This window comes from Diadema antillarum, unplaced genomic scaffold (genome assembly GCF_040938485.1).
Source record: "Diadema antillarum isolate AM-2024a unplaced genomic scaffold, OU_Dant_1.0 seq00000015_RagTag, whole genome shotgun sequence".
NCBI lineage: Eukaryota > Metazoa > Echinodermata > Echinoidea > Diadematoida > Diadematidae > Diadema > Diadema antillarum.
Genome location: NW_027271135.1, coordinates 2,146,314 through 2,163,580, shown reverse-complemented (window position 1 = coordinate 2,163,580; position 17,267 = coordinate 2,146,314). Strand labels below are relative to the sequence as shown.

The window sequence follows — 17,267 nt, the reverse complement described above, 5'->3', positions numbered from 1 at the left end:
GTGCTGGTGAGGTAATCTTTTTAAAGTTAAGATTAAAAGTTAAAAATGCTTAGGTTTTTGTAGGAGTTGTGAGGTAGACATTTAAAAGAAAAAAAAAATGATATCAATTTTCAACCACCTTTCCTTTAAAATATGAACAGTAATTTGCAATGGAACAGACCAACTGTGTGTCGACTACACCCAGTGCTACCCGGCCGACAATGTTTGCGACGGTATTGAGGATTGCATCGACGGATCGGATGAATGGTTTTGCAGTAAGTTATTTTACAGCTTATGAATAATGAATAAGAATAAGAATAATGAATGGTTTGGGACCCCAAAAGAAGCAGAGCTTGTAAAAAAGGGGTCCCGGATAAACATATAAAACAAAGCAAAACATACTAAAGTTTTAAACATATTAACAAGAAGTATAATAGTAACATATTTACATAGGACAGATGCAACACAAGCACACACACACACACACACGCACACACACACATTCAATCACACAAACACGTGTCACAAAAACTCTCATGCACATACATATAATTTACATGAAATTGCAGAAAGATACTTTCTATTTTACTATACTTTTAAATTCAGCTTCCCTGATCATTCTTGTTTTACAAATTTCCCTCAAGATAAATGCGACATGTACGTTTAAAGTTGGAAATGCGAATCGTTTGATCTTAACCTAACAGTGCAGTGGTTATAGCATTCAAGAAAACGACAACGACTTGTTTTAAGATTAAGTTTTAAGTTATAACATATTATCCTAAGTTCTTCTTCGACATCTGACGATTCATGACCACAAAGTCATGAGGGACTGTACGCTGTACAGTATGTAACAAGCATTAGCCTTTTCTCAAGCCAATCGGCATTAAAAGCACTCACAGGTATTCAGATACAAGTCCTAATGATTTTCTTTTGGAACTGATTTTCTTTTGGAACTGAATCACCTTTTTTTTTTCAGTTGCCCACTATCCTACTTCACTGACTACATCCAAGCTGTACAAAGCTAAAAGTCTCATAACTGCGGTTGTATAGATGAAGGGTTTCTTACCGTTTACATTGGTGTGTATTTGGGGAGCGAATGGGACAAACTAATTCCATGATGGAACATCGTGGTTTGGAAAATACCAGAACCAAGACGAGAAAATGAATCTTGAACAGTGGCATCATCTGGCTGTAAGGAGTTGTCACTTTCATGTACATTGAAATTATGATTACGACCAAGATATGTTCGTGATGGACAAAAAAAAAAAAATGGCAGTGTTGACTACGTGTCAATATCGAATCAACGCGTAATGAATGAACAAATTTCAAGACAATCAAGAGGAACAAGAAGAAGAATTCGAACATAGTAATTCCTTTCTATTTTGCACACCTTACTTGTTGAATCGCGGAAAATTATGGCAAGACACGGTAAGATCTCACCATTTTTACCTTAATGACAGCAACTCCATGTGAAGATGATGAATTGAATTGCTTCGACCAGACACAGTGTTACCCGGCGGTAAAGCATTGCGATGGGATACAAGATTGCACGGACGGATCCGATGAGGGGTATTGCCGTAAGTTGAAAAAAAAAATATATATATATGTATTTTTTTATTTGCTCTTAAAATCATTTTGGTGTATGAGGAGAACTAGACGACCCTTAATGATATTTAAGAAAAAAAAATAAACTGGAAAAACCGATTTACAAGGACTGCATTGTTTTATATTGATAATTTACTTACTTATTCATTAATCAACATTTTGGTGGTTCGGACGCACTTCCATCTTCTTCATGATGTTCCAAGGATTCACAAACATTATCCCTACATATGCAAATGTAATGCTCGTGTCTGTTTATGTGTGTGTCTGCATGAAGTATGCATAGTTTTAAATGGTTTGCATCTTTTAATCGTTACAGTGGTGTAGATTATCCGTACTTTACAAATGCAGTAAATTCTTGCGCAAGGTCAGACTTTTTTTTTCCACAAAGAAATTTTATTCATATAACAATTCAGGTACAAAATAAATGTCACATACAGTACATTACGACAATGATCCAAATTTGACAGCCAAGTGCGAAACAACTAATGTAAATGCGATTCCAATTAACAATAGATGCAAATCCTTTAGTTTTCTCAGACATACATTCATCTACATTTTTTTACTCACTTCAAAAATTGACAAAAATCAGACTTGTTTATACGCTGTACGTTCCTGATTTTGTCGTCATTGTTGATTTGGAAGTGGAATATACAAAGCTGTTTATGTAATTAAAAACACTTCTGCAGATTTCACCATATCATTTTTTAATGCATCATGGTCCTCTCCACTACCAGCTACCTGTTCAGATGAAGAGCTTCAATGTGTGTATAGTCTTGAGTGTTACTCGATGGACAAGCTTTGCGACGGAGTTTCGGACTGTCTCGACCAGTCTGACGAGTCAAATTGTACCGAAGGTATTTCTTGAAACAACCTTTTATGTCGTTAAAGAAAGAAAATAATGATGTATTCAAAACCCTGGAGAGGATGTGCTGGGAGAAATTGTCTTTTACTTGTTACACTCTGCAGTAATTTAAATCATTGGTCATTTCTTTTTTGAAAGTCCTCGGGTATTTGCTCTAATTCTTTTTATGACTTTCATTGTACATGAAACACAACAGTCCTCAAATGGACGTGAGGATATTAATCAATTTAAATTTTACATAGCTGACTATAATGATGTTCTTTAATTCTGCATTCATAATAACATAATAACATGTGCATGTTACCTGGAGAATTAGCCTAATGGAAAAGTTAGAACAGTCATGAAATAATTCATTTCTTTATATTTCTTGTTTCCTGTTTTTTCCTCAATACCAATCCATTTTCATTTTTTTTTTTTTGCCTGTAATTTTGGTAGCCTCTTCCTTTCTTTTCTGTGATATACGTCAAGACAGCTTGAGAATCAAGATGGATGTGAATTTTTGGTGTCGTTTTCGTCCTATCATAGGGGGAAACCAAACCATCTATTTGAGGGAGCATCCCAATGGGTATAATTTGACGAGCCCAAACTACCCCGAGTACTACCCTCTCAACGCCCAGAGGACCTGGCTGATTGTTGCCGAAGATGGCTTCAGGTACGTCAATTCGGGTGCTATTACCTCTATATGCATTAGCATTTAAATAGTCACGTGGATAGATAGATAAGTAGAGGGATAGATAGGTGGATAGATAGATAGATGGATGGATAGATAGATAGATAGATAGACTGATAGATAGTAGTACATGTTACATACATAGTACATGATTAGATATGTATACTATTATGTTGAAAGAGAGGTTGATTGAAAGAAATACATGTGCATGGATAGATAGATGAATAGAAGAGATATTGATAAGTCGTCTACACATATATAATAACATGTACGTGTCTATACTTATATCATGTGCGACATTATTCTTCATCTTGAGCTGAACGCCTTTTTGGGGTAATCATTCCTGAGCAATAGGAAATCTTTATTTGCATGGTTATCATAACCAGGTAAGGCAGTAGAGTCATAATGGCAGACATCGTTTTATTTTTTTCCCAATGCACACAGGCCTCGTGTTGATGTTCTGGACTTGTACACGGAACCAAATCTGGACGTCCTGTGTTTGTCGTCAAGTCCAACCGAAGCCCCCCTGGTGCTTTCCGGGGCGCTCACTCGTACGAGCACCATCACTTACCTGTCGTCAAATGAATCTCTGTATGCGCGATTCGTATCTGATTTCGCCGTGTCCGCCCGCGGATTCCTTGCTATAGTCACATCGGAATCAGCGAACAATGGTTTGTATTGCATCATGACCGTGTTCTTGACTTATAAGAGCTTCACTAGTCGACCAACACTCAAAGATGTTTTATTCTCTCATCTGATTATGATTAATACACTAATATTTAAAAACAACTTGCATTATATTTCCTACTTTTTTCATGTTCTTTCCTATATTTCTTTTTCTCTATTACTTATTTTACTCTCAAATATTTAAATGGCAAACGAGTATAATGTCATATACATCTCACTGAAACAAGATTCGTAGAACGAGTTTTTAAAGTTCGGATATGCACTGCGCAGCGCTTTTGGAGTAGTATAAAGTGATAAATATCTGTTTCAAATGTATGTTTACATAGCAATTCACTCATATTTCACTACCTGCAGAACAACAAGGTCCTCAGTAAGATTTATAAGTTGTAGCAGTGCTATTAAAAGTCAGGTTTCTTTTGTAACAACGGTATAAATAACTTATGCATAACCCGCAATGGATCGATGTCGGTTGCAACGATGAACAATTGTATTGGTCACGCATTGCTACCAGCGGTTTTTAATCATACTGTTCACCACTTTTACCACTCTGCAGCACTGGCGTGTATGTCCGGCCAATATGACTGTGGGGACGGAAGCGTCTGTATGCCCAGTGACCAGAAATGCTCCTGCCCAGTGCAGCCCGCTTCCTGCACCACACCGACAGGTATGGAATGTTGACAGTCTAGCTACTGATAGCTGATATGGATGTTTTCATACGCAAAAAAAAAAACACAACAACTCTCAAACATTATCAGATTCAGTTTCTGATTCAGTATGTTACTTTCGGAATATAGTGGCATATAAAGGGAAAGGAAAAACTATGTTCGCTTTAAAAACGTGTGTGTGTTTTTTTTAATTTACAGCGATGTCCAAAGTTTTTAATCTTTTTTAAGTTTATAGATGACTATCACTTCATCTAACGTTAAACGTTCATTGACCCTTTCGTTTCTCATTTTTGGTTTACTTCTAATTTTCTCTTTTGAATTCTATATTCTCATTTTGTGCTAGACTGCTTCCCGTGTAACAGTGGGAAATGCCTTCCATTTAGCCAACAGTGCGACGGAACTCGCCAGTGCGAATTTGGGGAAGACGAGCGAAACTGCACAATCCGTAAGTTTGACTAAACATCCTTGTAACTTTGCAATGTAGAGTTTGCACAATTTTATCAGGAAAATTGATACCACTTTCTGGCGGTAATGATTAAAATTTCAGTCAAAAAAAGTTGAAGTCTGCATGTTACAATCTACCTAAAGCTACCTACGTGTATACGAGTATTAGCAAAAAAAAAAAAATGGATTAAGCTGAAAAAGAATGACGGGGAGGAGGGCAATGAGAAATGCCAAAAGAAGAAAGAGAAAATGAAGAATAAAAAGAAGAGGAAGCTAGAGAAGAAGGAGAATGAAAAAAAAAAGTAAAAGTAGGAAAGGTCGGAAAGACTGAAGAGAAGACTGAGAGAATGAATGATAAGAGAAAGAAGAACGAAGAGAAGAATATAGAAAGGAAAAAAAATTGAGAAAGGGGAAGATGACAAAACATAAGTAGAAGAAGATGAAAAAAAAAAAGAAGAAACATATTCAAGAGAAGATGACGATAGCGATAATGGGTCGAGCCTGAAAATGAGATCAGATAGAAGAGACTAGGAAAAAGAGTAGAATGGGAAGAAGGACAATGTACTGTCAAAAAAAAAAAAAAAAAAAAAAACACGAGCAGAATAGACGGGAAAGAAATAGAGAGCAAAATAAAATATAGAGGAGAAAAGGGCAAGATACAAAGATGCTGAACGCGCATTTCGTGTCCTACTGAAGATTTCAAATTATTTTATGATGATTCTTTCACCTGTCCACCACTGCAGAATGCAACCAGTTCTTGTGCTTCGAAGGCATCTGTATCGACAACTCGTCAATCTGCGACATGGTAAACGACTGCGTCAACGGCGAAGACGAATTCGGATGCAACTATCGTAAGAAAACGAGCCCTCATTTCGTAATATTTAAGGCGGAACTGAGCTTCATTTTAGCTGAAGTTATTTGATAAAGCTAAGGAAATCAAATCCACAGAAGGATTCAAGTGTAGCCTTTCATAGGCTTCTCTTCGGCCAAGATGCAATGTTTTATTCGCATCTAAAGTATACAAACTACGTGTGTCAAACTGAATGGTGTATTTGTGCTGAAATTGCATCATCAAACCCTATTGTCATTTCAGCCGTTGGTGAGGAAAACGTCACGCTGTCAGAAGGCGATGTGATTGAAATAACCTCTCTCGGATATCCGGCAGTATATGACAACAACGTGTACTACACCTGGATACTTCATGCTGCTTCTGCTCGAAAGGTGCGTAAGAACAAAAACAAGAGATGGAGGTGTTGTGTTGTTTTTTTTTTTTTTGCGAAATAGCGGAAAGCGAAATGAATAATAACTGCCTACCACGTTTGCTATCAGTGCCCGAATTATTGTGGTTTCATTTTTATTTCGTTTGTTGGTGGTTCCCGTAGTTTCTGCGTGTTTTTCTTCCATTCTATTTGTTGGACAGTCGAAGGCACACATTAATCGTAACTACAAAGTACATGTATTGTTATACTGCGTTGAAAACGGAAAGAACAAAAAAAAAATTGCATAAGACATTTTGTTCAAGCATCTGTATTATGTTTAATTAGAATAAAGCAGAGATTATACAATTTCAAATTCGCATCGTTGTTACGAAGATCATGAAAAGGCAAGCATCACTTTTCGTTGTGAAAGGTTGACTCCTTTTTCTTTTTCTTTTTTACTTTGCTAAAATGTCCTTGTTTATTTTCCATGTATCTGACTATCGCAGGTCCATATTCAATTTCTTCAATTCCGAACACACGACGCCAATGACTTCGTTCTCATCGGTGATGGCGCTGTTGCCGGCAGTAATCCTTTCTTGCGACTCTATGGCAGCGCGTTCGTGCCAGATAAGATTGTGTCACAGTCGACCTCGCTTTGGATCACTATGGTTACAGATGGATCGTTCGTGTCCGACGGGTTCAGGGCTAATGTTTCCACAGTACCATCAAGCTGTAAGTAAAGTGACAAGAACTGTTACATTTCCTCTTAAGAATGACAATGATAGTAAAATCGTATTGGCTAAACATATTGCAACCTCGTGTGAAAGATATAATAATCAATTATTAATGCTTTATTTGTCAGATTGGTCAACGGATGGGGAAATTTTCTTACAGGTTTATGCATTTGACACATTTCCAAAGTTAAATGAAACAGAGAACAATCCCTTAAACATTGTTCCACTTGACAATACAGCATGGCTCGACACTAACTTTTTTGTTTGGTGGCCCGATGGGGCCACCAAAATCATAAATTTCAAATTTTTGGTGGCCCGAGAGAAAAATTTGGTGTCCCTAAAAAAAAAAAAAAAAAAACAACTATAAAAAACATTAAAAGTTCTTCTTTTTAATGAGTCAAATATTTAAGTTTTATGATAGTAAGAATTAGAAGTTGGACATAATTATCTACTCATAAATAAACTTCAACAAACTTGCAACACTCACTCTCAGGCACTCATTCAGTCCTTCTCATCTATCCTTCAAACAAATCTAACTGCTAATTTCTTCGCAAAAAGTTACGAATTTATTGACATACTTTTCAAAAAATTTTGGTGGCCCGAGGCGGGCCACTAAATTTGTCCTTTTTTTTAAATTTGGTGGCCCGACTTTCAGTTTTGGTGGCCCCGGGCCACCGGGCCACCGTTAGTGTCGAGCCCTGTGCGGCATACATGATATCTTTATAACCAACGCACTAGAGAAAGCATACGAATATCTGCAGGAGACGTTGTTCTTAATGATACACGCGGCGGATCTGTTTTCTCAAGGTCAAGTTAAAAATAAAACACACACACACACACACACACACACACACACACACGCGCGCGCGCGCGCGCGCGCGCGCATACATACATAAATCATGCATACATACAAGAACATACATACATACATACATACATACATACACACACAACACTTACGAAGGTTGCTTGCTTTTGAATGAACTTTCTAAACTTTAAGAACAAGGTTGTACGACGCGAGCTTTACATCGGTGTGCAGGTCCCGAATTTAGCCGAAATGATTATCCAGCGTACGGAGTCTATTTTACAGTGTCACGACCATTGCATAAAGTCCAGCAAAATTGAGTACACAGTGTGACATGCAGTATTATCATCAGCAAAATACGAGGTCTATGGCAAGCATTATGGAAACAGGAAATTAAACTGCCTAATCTTCTGTCCTCATTACTCTGGAAATAAGCTTTCGTTCGTTATTCCATGCAACCATTGACTCTGCGTTGCCGCTCAAACTTTTTGTATATTTTATTACTTCACTCAGAACAACTTCGACATTTTTATTCCTTTTATTGATTGATTGGTTGACTCATTCATTCGTTTATTAATTTCAATGTATTCATTCATTGTTCTTCTTGTTCCAGACACTCTGGGGCAGTGTGCGGACTCGGCCATGAGGTGCGGTGATCAGGTGTGTGTATCAGCGGAGAACCTCTGTGATATTCTCCCACACTGCGTCCTGCCAGACTTCGACCCGGGCTGTCCGGCTCGCATCGGTGAGTGACCATGCAGAGGTGGCGCTGTTTGAGTTTGTAATGGTAAATTCGTTAACTTGGTGATGTGGCGGGGGGGGGGGGGGGGGGGTGAGCTGACGGAAGGGAAGTCATTGACTAGTATTCAATCGCTGCAATCCTGGTTTTTTCCCTAATAATTTCATGCAAGATCGACATACCATATCCAAATTAAAATGGACCAATTAATGAAAATCAGGAAAAATCACCCACTGCATGAGATGCTATGAAATCATTCAATTTGTCCCTTGTTGTTAACATTTCCTGTATTCTATTCCGGTCCTCTCTTTCACTTCCCTTTGTCTCTAATTTTTTATCTTTAAGCCATCAGTTATGTTATCAATCTGTTTAAGAAACACATTTTTTTTTTCTGCTACAATCTTTGATAATATAAGCACTCTTTAAAACAAAGCATACCAACGCTTCTCCAAAATTATCATAATTCTGTTGATGGTGTGGAGATTCAGGTTGACATAATATTGGGCAAATTTTACTATCTGTTGTTTGATTAGAACGACTGGACTTTATGCAAAGCATCGAAAATGAATGGCGTCGATCATCTATACCTGCTTTTGTTCATCGACATGCAAAGGAATCTCTGTCTTGCAATGATACTCTTTTGTACAAATCCCTCGACTGTTTCAGAACTTGGAGGAATCGGTTCTCAACACGTGAGCATCACGTCACCATTCCTCAGCTTGTTCAGCGAAAACTTCCCCGGTAGGTACGGGAGCCTCATCGACGCCACACTGTACCTGACGGCGCCGGCAGGCCAGGGCGTTCTCGTTGCACTGCGCCAGTTCGACGTGGAGGGGGACTACGACTTTGTCCGCATCTACGAAGGCCATGGGCGGGAGAACCTCCTCGCTACTCTGACAGGGTTGGTGGCTAACCAGGTCATCGTGTCAACGGGAAACGAGATCACCATAGTTTTCGAATCCGACGAGATTCAGGCCTACTTTGGTTTCTGGATGGAAATAGAGGCTAAAGATACTTCAGGTAGATATCGTCAACATCTTTCTCCAAATTTTGGTGTAGATATATAATTATTATCGACTTGACTCAGAAAAAAAAAAACATTAAAAAGTTCCCGTGGCCGTGAACATGATCATTATTACAAATTCAAAGTGTTTGTTTGAAAGGACGAATGGATTCAATTATTTCGATTCAATCCACTATCTCCTTTATAGAATAGACATAGACATTTAGACATTTATGATACGTGCTTCTGTAAGAAAAGACATGAGGGAGGAATTAATTAGGAAAGTGGTTTCATTACTTTTACTGCAGAAGGAAAATAGTGATCGGTGTCAGATGTTATAAAGCACATACTTTTGCTTTAATTATCTTTCTAGATCAGAGTCGGTTAACTCTCATTATACCCTCTCTATAAGTACTTTTCATTTCTGTTCTTCTATCTCTTTACCTGTCAATCTATCTTGCTCTGTGTGTCTCAATTTTCTCCCTCTCTTTTCAGCCTCTTCTCTTCGTCTCTTTCGCTCTCTCCGCTCTCTCCCTCTCCCTCTTTTTTCTCTCTCCTTCTCTCCCCACAATGTCTACCACCCCGTATATTTTTTAAACACACATGACGCTGGTATAAATACACATGATTGCCTTTATAATACAGGATGCGCAGATGACGAGTTTTCGTGTAGCAACGGACAGTGCCGACCTGCCAGCGTAGAGTGTAACGGTCTGATAGACTGCATCGACTTTACGGACGAAGAATTGTGTCGTAAGTCGAACTTCCAGCGGTTTATTTGTTGTTTGTTTGTTGTTTGTTTGTTTGTGTGTTTGTTTGACGCCCTCGTAGAAGGGCAGTGATTTGGCTCAGACGGTAGAGCGTCTGCCTCCAAATCCAAAGGACCCGAGTTCGATTTCCGAGTCCCATTGAGCAATGCTGCGTGTAGACAGCCCATCCTAGAGGCAAACCACTCTGTCCCTCGGATAGGACATTAAATGGAGGTTCCATGTGTGAGAGAGTCACAACTCATGCACGTAAAAGATCCCGCTTTAATTATTCATTCATGTATTCACCGTAAAGAGCAGGGTGCATTACTTGACGATCTAGTGGCCCTCCTCATATTCAACTGGCCCATGGAAGACTATCTAGTGCAGTTCAGGACTATTAATTTTAGCCATCAATCGAAGATGAAACAAGCAAACAGAATCGCACACAAAATGACTGTGCTTCAATCTCACATTGACCAATTAATTAATAGGTAGAAGAAAATTTTACGGTCTTACATTAATTTCCAAAGGAACAAATGTTGCTAATACGGACTACTTGTAAAATGTTGATCTTAGTTGAACATTATTCTTGAAGACAACAACAAGAAATATAATACTCATGCATTTCAATTTTCATCCCTAGGCTATTTGCTGTCTTTTCATTAAATGTTACGTCGTTATGGGTCAAACTTTTGCGGGTCAATTTGAATATCAAATTCTAGATCAGCCTTTGAACTCAGTATCACTTTGATATTTCCGATTTACATTATCCGTGGTTGTGTCTATGATAAAGAGTTATATGTTTTCGGTGAAACTAGAGCATAAAACAGCTGAGCGAAACACAAAAGGATACTAAAAGAAGAATTTAGCGAACATTTTAGCCAGACACCACTAAGGAGGTTGAAACGTTAAATGGATGTTTATCTCTTTCTTGTAATTTGTTTCATTCTTTCTCTCAGCCACATGCTCGTCAGTTCCTTCAGAGTGTTCAAACATACTGCCATGGAACATCACCATCTTTCCAAATGCACGGTTTGCATCAGAGGCCGAAGCTATCCAGTACTACGCCGACGTCACCCCGAGCTTCAATTGTCACGCATCCGCTAGGTTTCTGGCGTGCGCGGCGGCTTTTCCGGAATGCCCGTACTACGGCAACACCCGGACTGTGTGCTTGTCTGTTTGTGACGATGTGCTTGGTGGTGGGTGCGAGGCACTCCAGGACGTGGTCGACGGATGCTCGGGCGATACGGTCGTAGAAACGGTCGACGGCACTGTTCTCTGTGAAGCTAGAGGTGGAGGTATGTTCAAATGTAACAATAACAAATAAACATTTTAGTAAGAATACTGATAACGAAAAAGATCACTTAAAAACTGGACATTGTTATTGTAGGTGTAACCATCATCATCATCATCACCGTCATTATAATCGCCATCATCCTAGTTACTATCGCCATCTTCATCATTATTACTGTTATCACTGTCCAGTGACCGAATGATGCAGTATTTCGATAACTAATGAGTACATCTTGAGTACATATCTTGTTCCAACACCAGATGTTTTATTAGTGTGGTCCCTCGTGGATGCAGCTATGTAAAATCAATGTAGCTAAAAACATGCTTGTGAAAAAAAAAACAATAACAAAACAAATCAAAACAAAATTTCTGTCACCGAAGAAGTTCCCCCTAAGTTCACAGGTCCATGTTTATGATCGCCATTGTCATTATCTTCAACCTTTATATTATATTCTTTAGTGTAATTATTATCGTTGTTGCCATGATAATCATCATCATATCTCGTTACCACCATCATAATCATTGTCATCGATATGATATGATGTAACGATGATTGTAAATTACATGTATATAGATATTCAAGATCAGTTGCCCTTAATAACATCTTCTTCCTCAAAATCGAAATCGACATCCTCAGTTTTAGTAGCAAAATTATCCGTTTATACATATGTGCGACACCCATCATCTGGGGGGCATTTCATGAAGCATTTTGTCCGACAAAGTTGTCGGACAAATTTGCTCTCAGCCAATCAGATGCAAGGATTCCAGTAGCTTTTAACAATTTGTCAGAAAAATTTCCAACCAAAACGCTTCATGAAATGCCCCCTGATATCAGATATCAATTGTAAAGAAAAAAATGTGATGGAGGAGAATGATCTAACCCATTTGCTCTGAAAATATGAAGAGAGAAAATAGATAATAACCATGATTGACAGTATCACAGTGATTACCATCTTCACATTCCACCATCAAACAGTGTGTAGCATCACCACTCCGGCCGGCATGGTAAACACAACAATATATACCATCTTTCAATCTGATTTGGAAAAGTAATTAAATCGTCCTGCCCTCTCTTATTTGATTAGATTTATTCAACACATCGATCTGCGGCACAAGACCTGCCTACGACGGCGACGGCGACTTCCAAGCTCGTATCATCGGCGGCACACACGCCCAGGCGGGAGAGTTCCCCTGGCTCGGATCGCTGCGAAATCAGGGCGATCACATTTGCGGCGCCACGCTGGTAAATGAGCGTTGGGCCATCACTGCAGCTCATTGCACGTGCGTACAATATTACTACTTTTAGTGTTTTTATTTTCTTGTTCTTCCGTTTGCAAGAGGCTCGCCCCTACGAGTCGACACAATTATAATAATATAATGAAATATGTCATTCATTAGCCTGGAATTATGTATATGGCTATTCTTAGAGTGATCACTAGTATACTGACCATCAAAGCCACTCGTTTAAGTTCGTGAACTAGCAGACCCAAGTCCAATTTTTGGCCAAATTCAGTTTGACATGGGAAATTGTAGCTTATGCATGGACTCATCTTGTGTGTAAATGATAAATCATAATTACCCCCGGAAGTGCCTGAAATAAATGAGTTAAATTTTATATGAATGTAAGAATGAAGGACTTGGGTCATTCTTACATTCATATTATAGCGCCCTCTCTCGTCCTTCTCTCATCTCTATAGCAGAATATCATGTATATGAATCAAAGAACGACCCAAGTCCTTATGAATCAAAGAACGACCCAAGTCCATCGCACAAAATGACCTCTCCACAATTAATGTAAATGTTAGTTGTCTTGATAATATATGTTCTAATTTGTATATACAATGTTGCCTTCCATCACAGTTAAATAGAATAATTATTGGACAAATTAAAAAGATATGAAGTTTTTTAAAGTTTACTCGAAATGGTCTTCCATGGACTTGGGTCGTTTTTTATATTCATATACTCATATATTTCATATTATAAGACTGATTGCATCATTGCTCACATAGGTCATCTATCAACTTATTCCTCCTCATCCCCCCCCCCCCCCCATATCCCTGCGGAGAAATAAGTTAGTAACTTATTGTCATATTGGCAACACACAGTTAATGTGTGAATGTTCAATCCCATTTGAAATGCCTAGTACTACCATATGCCATTGGGTTTTCTTTCGATCCTTCAGTGGTGAATATGACGAAATAGTTTTCGGCGATCTCAAGATCGACGTGGCCAGCAACTACACCGCTTCCCGACGATCGCTCGAATTCGGGACCATCCCCAATACGTGTCGACTTTCGAGGGTGACGACATCAGTCTCATCGAGTTTAGCGCCCCCATCGTCTTCTCGGAGTACGTCCGGCCCATTTGCCTACCGATGCCAAACGTGAGTGAGACCATGGCCTACAGAAGATGCTACGCCGCCGGTTGGGGGCCACCGTCTACGAAGGTACGCACTGAGTTTCAATGTAACACCCACAAGAACTCCTTCGTTGTTCATAACCTATTGTTTTTATTGACTGCTTTGTTTAGTACGTTTAGCTTAGATAAGTTTGGTTTAGTTTAGTTTTGTTTTGTTTAGTTTAGTTTAGTTTAGTTTAGTTTAGTTTACTTTTGTTTTTGTTTTGTTTTCGTTTTGAAGAATTTCAAAAACCTTGTAAGAGCGGCAATTCTAGCAGATCCTTACGTTGGTAACTCTCTGAAGAGATGATTAAAGATCCTGCTTTTCTGTTGCATAGATAATATTCCTGGAAATATGGTTGATTTTGGAGCAGAATTGATTAACACAGCGAAGATGTTTTATAATTGTCTTGTAGCAAAGAACACCGAGTAAATATCACAGGTGTTAATTCAATGACGTTAGGATGACGATAATACTTCACCAATATTCCTCTATCTCTTGATGGTTAATGGCCACTTGCTTTTCTACACCGTAACTTGCTATGCTTTTCATACAGACGAACATAGTCAGATAGTATTCTGTAGCTTGTCATGAAGAAGAAACAGCTGTCTCTAGCTGTCTAGGCGAAAACTGGAAATATTGATTGCTTATTTGCATATCCCTATTAACTCCAAGCGAATTAGGTAGAATTCACTATAATTCCCCCCTAAGTTATGACTCTGGTTGTCTTTCACAACAGCTGGCACGACGAACAACGAACTGCTCAAAGTCCTACTACCACTCATGGAGAACGATGAATGTAGCCGAAACTATGAGAACATCATCCCATCCAAGATTTGCGCCGTTACCGGGGCGGCGGCTACGATGCATGTCAGGTATGGCTGCGGAAACCATCGCTGCTTGAAAAAAAAAATAATGTTGACCCTGTTTGATGATGACGATTGTGAGGATGGTGTCTTTGATTGTGGTGACGGTGGTGAAGGTGAAAAAGGTGATAATGTTAGGATGATGGGTATTAATGATAACGATGGTTGAGATGATGATGATGATGATGATGATAATAATAATAATTATGGTTGTGCTGATGAGGATGATGATTGCTCCAGCGGTGATGAAGATGATGATTATGGTAGTGATGATGATGATGATGAAGGGGATGTTAATGTTAAAAAGGAGTGGATTATAATTTGTTCTCAAGTAATTGATTATAAAGCAATTAATTCTTGAACACAAACCAGCTACGGGACTTGAGGCCTTTATCTGAAAAGAAGGATTAGTCAATGACGATGAAGCGCCTTTTCTACGAAAACACCTGCTGCTGCCAGGGAACGAATAATTGTTCATATCTGCTGAGCTAGGACAGCTCGCTGCGTTTAGTTGAAATGGTCAAAACGATTTTTAGAACAATGATATAAGTGAAATGATTGAAAATTTATGAATCAATATAAAAAAAAGATTATGACCATCATTACATAGCTATATTCCTTATCAAAGTCATAAAACTATGATACATCTATTTCTCCTTCAATATCTCCTTACCTTGCCCACACACACACGAACACAATACGTGCACCCATTCATATATACGCATTCTCCCTTTGTCTGACATACTAATTTGTCTATCTACCATCCCTTATTTCTCTCTCTCCCATGTATTATCCAGCCATCCATCTAACTACCCATCCATCTATCTATCTATTTTCCAATCTACCAGTCAAGCTATTTATTTATATCTGTATCTATCTGTATTTATCATCTCATTTTGTTTGCCTTTGCTAAATATTTTGATCCACCCAGGGTGACAGCGGTGGTCCGTTGGCGTGCGAAGGAGATGACGGTCGATGGCACCTGGTAGGGATCACAAGTTACGGAAACCAAGGGTGCGGCGACCCGGGCTACCCCGGCGTGTACACCAGGGTTTCGTCCTACCTGGGTTTCATCCAGCAGTCCATCAGCTAAAAGACAAGCAAGCAACATAGTGACTTTATTTTCATAGACAGCGCCCTATTTGACGAATTTGTGTGAAATCATGTGGATTGATAACACGGTGAACGGGATTTTACAGGTGCACCGCGAGTGCTCCTACTACCACCACTTTACCAGACAAAGTAATACATGGACACTCTGAGCTCTCTTTAAATCTAGACGTACCTCCGTTATGATGTCACAATGATATACATAAGTTTATTTGATTTAATAAGTGTGCTTGTTTTTGATATGGAGGTTTTATTCAGTGCTTTTCGTATTCTCTCCCCTCCATCACTCTCTTTCTTTCTTTCTTTCTTTCTTTCTTTCTTTCTTTCTTTGTCTTTTGTCTCTTTGTCTCTTTTTCTCTCTTTATTCGAAAATGTATTTACTGAAATCAATCTTAAACAAGAAGAGTCATTTTTTCCGTGCGCATCACACGTACTTCAACTCAAATACTGCTGTACAATGATCTAATGGCTAATTTCAAAGCGGCAACCTACGAACGTCAACTCTTAGTGTGATGGCAATATGTTGATCCAATGTTGCCTGGACGTGATTCAAGTTAAAGCACCCTATTCGTCAAAATTAGTGTTTAACGTGAGAGTTCAAAAATACTTAGTAATGTGCATTTCAGTTATTATAGTACGATTTGTACTTGGACGTCCTATCATTCAATCATGTGATGGATGGTTTTACCCACAAGGACATTAGGGCAGTGTTAGAAGAGACAATCTAGAACTGTCACAGCTTACATATGAATTGTACGTTTATACTATCTTCTCTATGTATGTTCCTTTTTCTAAATATTTATTGACCTGTTTTTATGTGACAACTATTTTGTTTGTGCTATGTCCATCAAGAGTGGTTTTATGTTGTGCGACAAATGAACATATCTAACTCTTTGATGTAGTTAAATAGAATAGGCAAATGTACCGCCAACAATGACAATCACATCTTTGTATAACATGCTGTCGTGGCATTTCTTAGTCTATTTTCAATATTAGAACTATCGTACTATTGATCAGATAAGGTAGATGACTTATAGGGAATAGGAGAAAAAGAAAAAGGCATTTTATCGAAGACCCTCTACAAACGTTGCCTTTTATTCATGAATGAAAACATGTTCCCTTGCTGCAGTGCAAGTTTTGACGGATAGTTATTTTCAAACAAGTTTGATGTAGTGGGCAGGAACCTTCAGGCTTTTGTCTTGTTTGCCGTAGAAACGTTTTTAAAGTCTCATCGGTACTACATGTTCGCACCGGCTGGTGCTACATTGTATGTATGAGATTGTCGAATTTTGTTAATCCACTGCCGAGTATTCTTACGACTATGCCACTCGTTTTGATGTGAAACGAAATGCGAATTGCCAAATCAGCCTTTCTGACTAACATTGTGTCTGTCTCTTGCATTGATGTCTTTTCTGTACAATGTATTGCAACGCCTATTAAAAACTGCAGATCTAGAACA

General features: G+C 38.6%; 1 pseudogene; it reads left to right on the top strand.

The window, feature by feature from the left end:
- The window catches only part of LOC139725125 (uncharacterized), a 48,204-nt pseudogene extending 32,100 nt beyond the window's left edge, over window positions 1–16,104 (top strand).
- Window positions 16,105–17,267: the final 1,163 nt, after the last annotated feature.